Source organism: Rana temporaria, chromosome 1, assembly GCF_905171775.1.
Source record: "Rana temporaria chromosome 1, aRanTem1.1, whole genome shotgun sequence".
Classification (NCBI taxonomy): Eukaryota; Metazoa; Chordata; class Amphibia; order Anura; family Ranidae; genus Rana; species Rana temporaria.
This window is the reverse complement of record NC_053489.1, coordinates 606,746,235-606,759,363: the sequence shown is the minus strand read 5'-3', so window position 1 is coordinate 606,759,363 and position 13,129 is coordinate 606,746,235. Positions and strand designations below refer to the sequence as shown.

Genomic DNA, 13,129 nt, shown 5'->3' with positions numbered 1-13,129 from the left:
TAAATTACTTTTTTCTTATAGTAATCTCATTTTGTGCAGGGACAGTTCTAAACACATGCCATTTCACAGGCATACTATAGACACCCAGCAGGTACGATTTTTAAAGGAATTTTTCTTTTTTTTTTTTACTTTAAGCATCATTAAAATCACTGCTCCAGAAAAAACGACCGTTTTTAAAACTTTTTTTTCCATTGATACATGTTCCCTGGAGCAAGACCCGGGTTCTCAAACCCATTTTACGACAATAACTTGCATATTAGGCTTTAAAATGAGCACTTTTGAATTCGAACGTTCGAGTCCCATAGACGTCAATGGGGTTCTAAATGTTCACGCGAACGGTCGGTTCGTTTGAAGGTTCTGGTGCGAACCGAACGGGGGGGTGTTTGGCTCATCCCTACTTACAGGTATTACTATAATAAGGCTTGCCTATAGGTACTGTAAATATCTCCTAAATGTACACTGTTTAGGAGATATTTACTCTACATGCAGCTGATGACGTCATCGACGCATGCGCTTTGAAAGGAATGGCCAACCGTGCCGTTACTTCAGATAGGTGTGGCGTAAATGACGGCCCCCCTTAGCGCATGCGTGGTGGTTATGTTACCACGGCACCGGCCTGTCATACAGCCAGACTCTGCGGACCCAGAAGGAAGACTGGGTGAATGTGAACGCCTCCAGCGATTACATTGCAGCGCATACTAGCGCACTATGCCTTTACCTTGCAGGTCCTAAAAAAAAAACTAAAACAGCCAGCAGTTTACTCCCGCTTTAAAGAGAAGCTAGTCTTCCAGAAGAATTTTAAATAAACATATTTGTTATTTTTAATTATTGCCCTTCCTACATTGGATATTGTTATTAATACTAATGGTAGGTCAAATATTTAAATTCCTACCCAAACTGGTACTCTTGAAAGGATGGCGGAGGCCATGTCAGTTACTGGCATCTGAATGTGCCAGCAGTTCTCTTCCTGCATTTTGTGCAGCTGTCTACCCAGCATGCATATCCTGATACTGAAGGGCACTGCTAGGGGTCACTGATGGGCACTGAAGAGAAGGCACTGTTTGGTAGCACTGATGGGCACTGATTGACAGCAGTGATTGGCAGCACTGACAGGCACTGTTGGGGCTGCACTGATAATCTCTCTCCTCTCCAAACGCTGTGTCAGCATGAGGAAAGGAATGCTGATAACCAGCTAGTATGTTTACATCCTTATTAGCTGTGATTGGACACAGCTGATCACGTGCATAGTTGCCAACGTTCTCAAAAAAATGTTTTTTGTCTATAGGAGGAATATTATTTTAATTAGGGTACGGGCATTCATTTGTGGGCGTGGTCTTGTGGGGGTAAAAATATTGTGCATGAAAAATGGGTGTGGTTTTAATATGCAATTGATTGGGCGTGACTTGAATGGGTGTGGTTAAATAGAGTTTGAGATGCCTTACATAGTGGAGAATAATATATAGGGAAAGAAAAAAGAGAAAGGGGGATGGAGGGAGAGAAAAAGAAAGAAAGAAAGAAAGAAAGAAAGAGAGAAAGAAAGAAAGAAAGAAAGAAAGAAAGAAAGAAAGAAAGAAAGAAAGAAAGAAAGAAAGAAAGAAAGAAAGAAAGAAAGGAGATGGAGGGAGAGAGAAAGAGGGATGGAGGGAGGCAAAGAGAAAGAAAGGGGGATGGAGGGTGGGAAAAACAAAGAAAGAGACGAGAGAAAGAAAGTACAGTAAAGCAGCTCCACAGCAGCTCCATGCACCCAGCCTATAATGGTGTCAGTGCACCCATTGGCTGAGACATGGTTCAGCCCGCCTTCTGATACCTCCTCAGCCAGTAGCTGACAGAAGTTGTCTGTTACATCCCTCCCTCTATCACTCAGTCCCAACTACCAGCCCACTCAGCTTATTATGTGGGTGGGCCAGGATGACACCGGGTGACTGCGGATCGGTGCAACTTTTGTTATGGGGAATCAGACCAGCCGGCCCAGTCCACCCCTGCCCGAGACTAAATCTATTTTCTGGCATTCTGCCCGAGACAGGCTCAGACCGGGACATGGGTCTGAATTCTGTAAATTTCCCGGCCAAATTGTGACTGTTGGCAACTATGCACATGGTAAAGAGCTGCTGTGATTGGCTCTTTGCCTCGATCTGTGATCAGCTCTGTCCGAAAGACACAGTGATCACAGAGCTTTCACACTGAAGGCTTTCACACTGAAGCGGTGCGCTAGCAGGACCGCTCCAAAAGTCCTGCTAGCCACATCTTTGGATCAGTGAAGGAGCGGGGTGTTTACCGCTCCTCCACTGTTCCTTCCCATTGAAAACAATGGGAAACCACGGTAATACCGCCGGCAATGCGGGCAGTATTAACCCTTTTTCGGCTGCTAGCGGGGGTTAAAACCGCACCACTAGCGGACGAATATCGCAGTTAAAACGACGGTATAGCGGTGCTAAAAATAGCGCCGCTATACCGCCAGCGCACCTCCCGCGCCCAGTGTGAAAGGGGCCTTAGCCATACCCCCTCCTCATCATCACACTTTGTGCTGCAGTAACATGTACACGGGGGGGGGGGGGGGGGGGGATTTTAATTAAACTGGAGCAACTCTGCATAGAAACCAAACAGCTTCCAGTATGTTTTTTTCTTTGTCATTAACCGCTTCAGCCCCATTTTGGTGGTCAATGACAGGGCTACTTTTTGCGATTCGGCACTGCGTCACTTTAACTGACAATTGCGCGGTCGTGTGACGTGGCTCTCAGACAAAATTTAACGTCCTTTTTTTCCCACAAATAGAGCTTTCTTTTGGTGGTATTTGACCACCTCTGCGATTTTTATTTTTTGCCCTATAAACAAAAAAAGAGCGACAATTTTGAAAAAAATACAAAATTTTTTACTTTTTGCTATAATAAATATCCCCAAAAAATATATAATTTTTTTTTCCACAGTTTAGGCCGATACTTATTCTTCTACCTATTTTTTGGGGGGAAAAAACGCAATAAGCGTTTATTGATTGGTTTGTGCAAAAGTTATAGCTTCTACAAAATAGGGGCATTTTCATTTGAGGTAAGTGGCCAGTCGGCCTTACGTCCTCGCTTCGCTCGCTCGGCCTCCTGGCTATTTTTTTAACATCCTCCAATCCACGGGGATGTTAACCACTTGCGGACCGCCGCATGTATATGTACGTCCACAGAATGGCACGTACAGGCAGATGGGCGTACAGGTACGTCCCCGCCTTTCCGCGGGTCGGGGGTCTGATCGGGACCCCCCCGCTACATGCGGCGGTCGGATTCCCGCGGGGAGCGATCCGGGACGACGGCGCGGCTATTCGTTTATAGCCGCTCCGTCGCGATCACTCTCCGGAGCTGAAGAACGGGGAGAGCCGTATGTAAACACGGCTTCCCCGTGCTTCACTATGGCGGCGCATCGATCGAGTGATCCCTTATATAGGGAGACTCGATCGATGACGTCAGTCCTATAGCCACACCCCCCTACAGTTGTAAACACACACTAGGTGTACCCTAACTCCTACAGCGCCCCCTGTGGTTAACTCCCAAACTGCAACTGTAATTTTCACAATAAACAATGCAATTTAAATGCTTTTTTTGCTGTGAAAATGACAATGGTGCCAAAAATGTGTAAAAATTGTCCGAAGTGTCCGCCATAATGTCACAGTCACGAAAAAAATCGCTGATCGCCGCCATTAGTAGTAAACAAAAAATAATTAATAAAAATGCAATAAAACTATCTATCCCCTATTTTGTAAACACTATAAATTTTGCGCAAACCAATCGATAAACGCTTATTGCAATTTTTTTTACCAAAAATAGGTAGAAGAATACGTATCAGCCTAAACTGAGGAAAAAAAATGTTATATATGTTTTTGGGGATATTTATTATAGCAAAAAGTAAAAAATATTGCATTTTTTTCAAAATTGGCGCTCTATTTTTGGTTATAGCGCAAAAAATAAAAACCGCAGAGGTGATCAAATACCACCAAAAGAAAGCTCTATTTGTGGGGAAAAAAGGACGCCAATTTTGTTTGGGAGCCACGTCGCACGACCGCGCAATTGTCTGTTAAAGCGACGCAGTGCCGAATCGCAAAACCTGGCCTGGGCATTTAGCAACAAAATGGTCCGGGGCTTAAGTGGTTAAAGCGGTGGTTCACCCTAATGAACCATTTTTATAGCATTAAATTCGGCATAGTAGCGCGAGCTACAGTATGCCTGTATTGATTTTTTTAGCCCGGTACGCACTGTGCAATCCTCTATAGAAGATTCCGACTACCCGCGGGGAATGGGCGTTCCTATCAAGAGGGAGGATGATTGACGGCCGGCTATGGCACGTCATGCTTCTCCGGAAATAGCCGAAATAGGACTTGGCACTTCACGGCGCCTGCGCATAGTCTGTGCGCAGGCGCCGTATAGCGCCGTGAAGAGCCGAGACCTGTTCTGGCTATCTTCGGGGAGCGTGACGCGCCATAGCCGGCCGTCAATCATTCTCCCTCTTGATAGGAACGCCCATTCCCCGCGGGGAGTCAGAATCTTCTATAGAGGATTGCACAGTGCGTACCGGGCTAAAAAAATCAATACAGGCATACTGTAGCTCGCGCTACTATGCCTAATTTAATGCTCAAATGTTGTTAGTGTGGGTGAACCACCGCTTTAAGGAATGAGCCTGGATGCAGCCTGAGGTTCGGAGATTTCCGTGGGCTTCATCCGCGCCTGCGTTGTCAGGCAGGGGACCATCTCGATAGGGGAACCAGATCGACAGGACACTGGCAAATGCCCCCAATTTGACATTCTATTTGGACACGCCAAATTGTACCAATGTGAACCAGGGCTTAGCACAATGCTCTGTAACACACAACACATGAACATTTATTTACCCAACATGGAAGCACATGATTAACAGTTTCCAGAAAGTTCTCATTCTAATGCCTCTCCTGTCAGCAGCAGAGCATCTTATTGTCACTATCAATGGAGGAGTACACTGAATGTGAAGTACATAGGCGGGCATAAGGCCGCACATTGTGATATGAATGAAAACTCGGCCTCGTCACGTGACCATACCTCTAGCCAATGGCGCGCAGAGACACAAACGGCAGGCGTGCTGTGTGGAGAATACTAAGAGGAAAAGTACGGGAGCGAGCACGCATGGACGCACAGAGGTAGGGACAAGCAAGTGCCTGTACGTCGTCTTCGGCCAGTGGTGTCAGCAGCGTCCTGTTGTTATGGCAACACACCGGCGTAACATTAACGGCTCCGGTGACCGACTCTAGGGAGATCATCAGACAGCGCTGGGGATCGGCAGGTCAGTGTGTGATAATGGGCGAGGTACAGCTTAGAGTGCGGCCTGGTCTTGGATGGGGGTGGAGAGGTCCCCATAGTCCTGCTAGGTACCACCATGCACAATGCATTTTTATACACAGCATCATCACATCAGAGTATGCTTGGTGCATAGAGCTGCACATAATATGGTTATGTGACATTTAAATAAAGTTATAAAAGTAAACAGTGCAATGAATTGCACCCCCTTCACAACACACAAGCATTATAGGAGAAGCATGGCTGATGCTCTTTGGCTCTACTTGTCCTGTAGATCTCAGGGGTGCACTTAGTTTGGCCCTGCTGTGACCCAGAATCAGCTGGCCATGAGTTAAAGTCCGCTCTGCAGCTATCCCGATAATAATGTCAGGAGGGTAGATTCAAGTAGGGGAGCTCACTACTACGGCGGCGCAGCGTACCGTTTTTACGCTACGCCTCCGTAAATTACTTGAGCTACGCTTCATTCACGAAGCATTTGCTCCGTAATTAGCGGCGGCGTTTCGTAAAAGTGGCCAGCGTAAGCGCGCGTAATTTAAATGATCCCGTAGGGGGCGTGGATCATTTAAATTAGGCGCGTTCCCGTGCCGAACGTACTGCGCATGCTTTGTCGGGAAAATTTCCCGACGTGCATTGCGGTAAATGACGTCGCAAGGACGTCGCCAGCGCCATTCACGATTCACTTACGCAAACAACGTAAATTTCGAAAATTCGCAACGCGGGAACGACGTGTATACTTACCATTGGCTGCGCCTCCTAATAGCAGGAGCAGCCTTACGCAGAAAGCGACGAACGCAAACGCCGTAAAACATGACCGCCGGGCGCGCGCACGTTTGTGAATCAGCGTGAGTATGCAATTTGCATACTCTACGCTGACAACTACGGGAACGCCACCTAGCGGCCAGCGTCAGAATGCAGCCTAAGATACGACGGCATAAAAGCCTTATGCCAGTGGTATCTTAGGCTACAGTCGGCGTATCGAGCTTTCTGAATACAGAACGTCGATACGCCGGCGCTACTTAGCAATTACGCTGCGTATCTATGGATACGCAGGCGTAATTGCTTGCTGAATCCACCCCAGGATCTGCAAGTGGCTCAGCCTCACAGAACCTAAACCAGCTGCTCCCGCCCCCTCTGTGGCCCAACACTCTAGTGAGCTCTGCGGGGGCAGAGCACTAACATTCACATCTCTCTGCTCACTGAAGACCAAGAACTGAGCGATCAGCAGTCATGTGATCACTCAGTTCTCAGTCTTAGAGCCAGCAGGGGAGAGATGCAGCCTAGGTCCACGCTACAGCCATCTAGGTGAGTATGAATTGTTTTATTTTTTATCCTCATACTTTTTTCTTAAAGGAGAAGTCCAGCCTGGGCTCATTTGGCTGGGCTTCTCCTAAGGGTCACAGGAGTGCAAAAAGTTTTGCACTCCTGTAAACCCCTTTTCAGCAGAGAGCGGTCTGAAGTCCGCTCTCTGCTGTCGTCACTGGAATCAGTCCAGGCACCGCATCATCCCGACAATGGATGTCGATATCCGCAAAAAGCCTGGACTAATGGCTGTCTCAGCCTCTGAGATGGCCGCTCCCCGCCCCTCCACAGCTCAGCGCTCCAATGAGCGTGGAGGAGCAGAGCGGAGAGATGCTGATTGACAGTCAGCAGCTTTCTGCTCTGGGAGCTGTGAGAACCGAGTGATCAATGTCTCGATTCTCAGTGCAGAGGCGCGGGGGACAGATGCAGCAGCGGACCGAAGCTGCATCCACCCAGGTTAGTATGAGGGAGGAAAACCCCCCAAACCCATACTCTTTCAAGCTCCATGTGGGCTGGTGTGAACGAGTTTCATGGGTGCTGTTTAAAGCAGGGGTTTACCCTAAAAAAATAAAAATAAATTGTCTACCATGCCATCCAGCATACTAGCGTTAGCAACAGTATGCCTTTATTTTTATTTTTTTCGCTGTACTCACAGTTTAATCCAGTAGTTACGTTTCAGACTCCCGCGGGAAGTAGGCGTTCCTATGAAGAGGGGAACATGATTGACGGCCGGCTATGGCGCGTCACGCTTCCCGAAAATAGCCAAAATAGGACTTGGCCCCTTACGGCGCCTGCGCAGTCAGCTCCTAGTCTGTGCGCAGGCGCCGTGAAGAGCCGAGTCCTACTCCGGCTATTTTCGGGAAGCGTGACGCACCATAGCCGGCCGTCAATCATGTTCCCCTCTTCATAGGAACGCCTACTCCCCGCGGGAGTCAGAAACGAAACTAATGGATTAAACTGTGAGTACAGCGCAAAAAAATAAAATAAAGGCATACTTTAGCTGACGCTAGTATGCTGGATGGCATGGTAGAAAGGTGTTTTTTAGGGTGAACCTCCGCTTTAAGGATGAGCTCAGGCATGTTTGGAGCTCCACGTGCCCGCGCCCACCAGGAAGCTGACATTCCACAGCACTATTCACAGGTAAGGATGAGCTCAAGCGTGTTCGCATTGTACACGTGCAGAGCCCGCCAGGAGGTGTGCACGGCGCTGCGCTAATCACAGCCAGTGAGACATTTCCCGATCTCTGCAGCCGAGCATCGGGACAGTGTCTCCCTGGTGGTGATTAGCGCAGCGCGGTGCACACTTCCTGGCAGGCTCTGCACGTGTACCATTCGAACACGCTGGAGCTCATCCTTATTCACAGGCAGTGAGACATTTCCTGATCCGCGGCTGCGCAGATCGGCAAATGTCTCACTACCTGTGACTTGCGTTGCGGAGTGTCAGCTTTCTGGTGGGTGCGGGCATGTGGAGTAGCTTGGTAAATATAGGGTGCTAAATCTATGGGCCCCAACCTGTCCACAGGGCAGCACCATTGCTTTGTTTTTGTAAATGTGTTATTATTGATTAGAATGGAAGTAATAATATTGGAGGAGTTCTCTTCCCCCGCTCCATTCACAAAGACATAGACCAGATGTAATATATTTATTTTTGTCATGTGACTGTAATTTCCTAATCTCATTGGACTTTTTTCTTTTTAAATAAGGACCATGTTACTCGAGCAACTGTCACTCCCACATTAACCAACTAGTGAGTTGTCACTCCTTCAGCAGCAATCTGGCCCAGTGAGAGAGGGATTTCATTCAGGTAAGTAGACGCCTCTCTTTGGCAATGTCACCTGTAGGGATAGGTTTGTGGTGGGACTGAACCCAGAAGAAAGCTGTCCTTGAGGTCCACTGCTGGCCAGTCAACTGCAGGCAGGGCATTTGGCCTTATTAGGTCAATGATTTAATGAGCATTCCTTACCCCGTTTGTGCATCGCATACTAGCCCATTATGTGGCACTTACATGCAAACGTAGCCCGCGATGCCCCTGCTGGTGGAAACAGCCATCTTCACCCCTCTTCATCACGGAGCCACGCTCTCCAGCTCTGTGACAGTACGGAGCCACCAGTCACGGCACACGCTGGAAATGAAATTGCACAGAGGGCCATATTCTCTCTAAATATCCGCCTGCTTCGCTTAGGGCACTTACACTCCGCTGTCCCAACTTACTGGAGCAGGTGTTGTATTCCCCAACCACTTGCTCCATAAGTTGGGACAGCGGAGTGTAAGTGTCCCGGCGTAGCCTGGCGGATCTCCAAGGGGGCGGCTTCTATTCAAATGAAGCGCGCCCCCGATACAAAAGAACTGGGCATGCGCCGGGCTGCAAAAAGCCCAGTGCGCATGCTCCAGTTCTCGGCGGAAAACGTCAATGACGCCGACGTGTGCGTCATTGACGTAAAGTCGTATTCAAGAACGACTTACGTAAACGACGTATCCGACGAAAAAAACACGACGGGGACCCGACGCCATCCGTAACATGGCCTACGCGAGACTTGCGGAAACTTACCCCTCATATAGCAGGGGTAAGTTTCCGCTTACGCAAACGACGTTAGCGACGGTTACGCGACGCAAACTCATTCGTGAATCGGCGTAGAAGGATCATTTGCATATGCAAATGACTCCTTCATGTAAATGCCATCTAGCGGCGGCCGGCGTCATTGCATTTAAGATCCGCCAGTGTAAGTGACTTACAGATGGCGGATCTTGGGCCAGATTCACAAAAGAGATACGATGGAGTATCTCAGATACACCATTGTATCTCGGATTTTTTCTGGTCCTATCTATGCAACTGATTCATAGAATCAGTTACGCATAGATAGGGCTGAGATCCGACAGTGTCACACTGTGTTACACTGTCGGATCTTTTTTTTGATTTAAAAATGGCGCCGGGGGCGTTCCCGCTGATTTACACTGAATAATATGTAAATCAGCGAGATACGCGAAATTCACGAACGTACGCGGACCCGACGCTGTGTTCTTACGTCGTTTCCGTAGCGGTTTTCCGTCGTATACTTACCCTTCCTAAAAGCAGGGGTAAGTATTGTTAAGTATGGCCGTCGTTCCCGCGTCGATTTTGAAATTTCCTACGTCGTTTGCGTACGCCGATTCACGAACACGCGCGTCGCAAGTCCCGCTCACGTCGCAACCACTGACGTCCTATTGACGTCAGTGGGAGCAATGCACGCCGGGAAATTCCCCGGACGACGCATGCGTATTTAAATCGGCGCGGGAGCGCGCCTGATTTAAATATGACACTCCCCTAGCCGCGGAATTTGAATTCCGCTGGGGGAGTTAGGATCCGCCGTCGCAAGTTTGGAGGTAAGTGTGTTGTGAATTTGACACTTTCCTCACAAACTTGCGAGGGCGGATCTTAATTCACATAGGTTACACGGATCTAAAGATCTGCTAACCTTTGTGAATCTGGCCCCTTAAGTGTATCTATGCAAAAATGATTCTAAGAATCAGGAGCATAGATACACGGGTCAAAAAAGGGAGTTACGATGGAGTATCCTGAGTTACTCCATCGTAACTTTACTCAGAATATGGCCCAGAGGGCTGTTTCTTTACTGCGCATGCGCCAATGACATCATCTGCGCACTACAAGGTAAATATCTCCTAAACGGCACACGTTTAGGAGATATTGTCAGTATATATAGATAAGCCTTATTATAGGCTTACCTATGTGTAAGACCCCTTTCACACTGGTGCCGCCCATAGCATCGGCGGTAAAATGCCGCTATTTTACCGTCGGATTTGCAGCGCATTTCGGCCGCTAGCGGGGTGCTTTTAACCCCCACTAGCGGCTGAGAAAGGGTTAATACCGGCAGCAATGTGGTGTATTGCCGGCGGTGCGGTGGCGCTGCCCATTGATTTCAATGGGCAGGAGCGCATTAGGAGCAGTGAGTTCACCGCTCCCAATGTGCTTCAAAGAAGCTGCTGGCAGGACTTTCTCTGACGCCCTGCCAGTGCACCGTTCCAGCGTGAATGCCATCTGGCTTTCACACTGGAGTGAATAAAGCAGCTGTTTAAGGGCGGATTGCAGGCGCTATTTTTAACGCTATATTAGCTCCTGCAAAATGCCCTCAGTGTGAAAGGGGTCTAATGGAGCACATGCGCAGTAGTTTAGTCATCCTTCCCTCTTGTTTCCCCCACTGCTGGGCATTGGTGGTGGTGTGTGGGTTGTTGTGGTCTACTACCTGCCCTTGCTGCGTGTGTTTTGATGGTTGGTAGGCTGTTGCCATCTCCTTGTTGCCTGCCTTCAGACAAAGCAGAAAATCTGAAAACACTTTGTTATACTTATCTACATTTTATTTATTTTTAAAGCCCAACTCCAGGACAAGTAAAAATCTCCCCTTGGAGGTGGGTTACCCCAACACTGAAAGAGTTAACTGCTCATTTTGGTTTAGGGGATTATAACTTCTATGGTTGTCACCCATGGCAAATGTGACTGTTCTATAGAAACAATGGGCAAGATTCACGTACAATTGCGCCTTTGGAAACTTAAGCCATTTAAGTTACACCGCCGTAAGTTTTCAGGTTTAGTGCTCGATCCACAAAGCACTTACCTGGAAACTTGCGGCGGTGTATCGTAAATGCGTCCGGCGCAAGGCGGGCCAAATCGAATGGGCGGCTAACATTTAAATTAGGAGCGCGCCCGCGCCGGACCTACTGCGCATGCTCCGTTTCCTAACTCCCGCCGTGCTTTGCTCAAAGTGACGTCATTTTTTCGAACGGCGACGCGCGTAGCGTACTTCCGTATTCCCGGACGGCTTACGCAAACGACGTTAAATTTTGAATTTCGACGCGGGAACGACGGCCATACTTTAGACAGCAATACACTTGCTGACTAAAGTTAGGGCACCAAAACCGCCGACTAACTTTGCGACGGGAAACTATACTAGCGGCGACGTAGCGAACGCGAAAAACCGTAGTGGATCCGCCGTAACTCCTAATTTGCATACCCGACGCTGGTTTACGACGCAAACTCCCCCCAGCGGCGGTCGCGGTACTGCATCCTAAGATCCGACAGTGTAAAACAATTACACCTGTCGGATCTTAGGGATATCTATTCTATGAATCAGTCGCATAGATAGAAACAGAGATACGACGGTGTATCAGGAGATACGCCGTCGTATCTCTTTTGTGAATCTGGCCCAATCCGTTTTGGTGACTCTTTAATGAATCAGCCTGGGGTTTGCATGGCCTTTATATAGAGGTTCCTCTACAAGTTATAGTGTAAATCCATATAATTTAATTTGTAGGATCATAATCACATCAACTAAACTGCCTACTAAATATTCTAGTCATTATTCTGAGCGCTTATTGAATAATTAGGCAGCTTTTGATGCCTTCTATCCTTCAGTAATAATTCATTATACAGCAAGCGGTAGGACGACACAATATCAGGGTCATTCATTATTCATATATGTGGTGGTTTTAATCATTGTGTTTTCGCTGTGTGCATTCACATTTCAGCATAATGTATGTCCAGTTGGTGGAAGCAGCACACAGTATCCTGTTCAGATGTGGCATGGAAGAAATTCAATGCTGCTTTTCTATAAGGGAGTCAGCAGAGTGTCTATTGTCTTTGCTTTTTTTTACCCTTATATTTACTGAGGGACAGGACATTATCTGCCTCTTGCAGGCACACATTATTTAGGAAAGTACTGCAAGTACAAAGATGGCAACGGAAGTAAAAAAGTTCCTATGCAGTGGTCTGTCCAGGGGGGGTTTGCAGGGCGCTCTGCCTGGCCATTAAGGGGCCTAGTAAGAACTAGGGAAAACACTGTAGATCCTGCTCCCCCTTTATGGGCTTGCTCCTCTTTTTCCTCTTGCAGGGGGGATCAGGATAGAGATCGGTGAACTGCCGATCACGGATCCTCTGATTCCTCTAGGCTGAATGAACCTGGAAGTGCTTCAGGTTCTCTCTTTTTTTATTATTATTACCGTATTTAAATTTTATTAAATTTCACATCATTTAAAATATAAAATACTTTGTTCAAAATTCTCATTCATAAAAAAATAATTTTCCCCTATCCCTCCACCCCTCGCCTTCCCCATCACCTTCCCCATCCCCACATTTCTTTTACCTGTGTTATAATCTTCCTTCATTTATTCCCTCCACATTATCATTTTTTAGATTCCCATTATCTCAGAGTACTTCTTTGTATTCTTAAACTCTTTCCATTCTTTCCAAGTATTTGACATTTTTTTCTATTCAATCTTCACAGTAATGACACAATTCTTCTATATTATATATACATTCTACCCTTTGAACCCATTCTCTTAGCATGGGCTTTCCACTGCTTGCCAATGTTTTGGTATCAGATGTTTAAATGTGGTATTATCATTATAGTGCTCCAGGTTCTAAGCTGTCAAATCCCAGCTTCAGCTGCTTGCATACTGCAGGACTCTGTCTCCTGATATGTATGGGCTGGTGGAAGAGGCTTTAGGCATCTACTAGGCGTATATATATGTTGAGTGATA

At 47.3% G+C, this 13,129-nt stretch overlaps 1 protein-coding gene across 2 annotated transcripts in view; it reads left to right on the top strand.

The window, feature by feature from the left end:
* Window positions 1-5,107: 5,107 nt before the first annotated feature.
* Window positions 5,108-13,129, top strand: part of PACRGL (parkin coregulated like) — a 79,578-nt gene continuing 71,556 nt past the window's right edge. Inside the window, exons 1-2 of one of the 2 annotated variants that reach the window (XM_040335196.1) lie at window positions 5,108-5,289; window positions 8,305-8,405. The gene's annotated coding sequence lies outside the window, so the exon portion shown is untranslated. Of the gene's footprint in view, window positions 5,290-8,304; window positions 8,406-12,483; window positions 12,551-13,129 lie in introns of those variants that run through there. The other variant, XM_040335197.1, reaches the window with a different exon arrangement.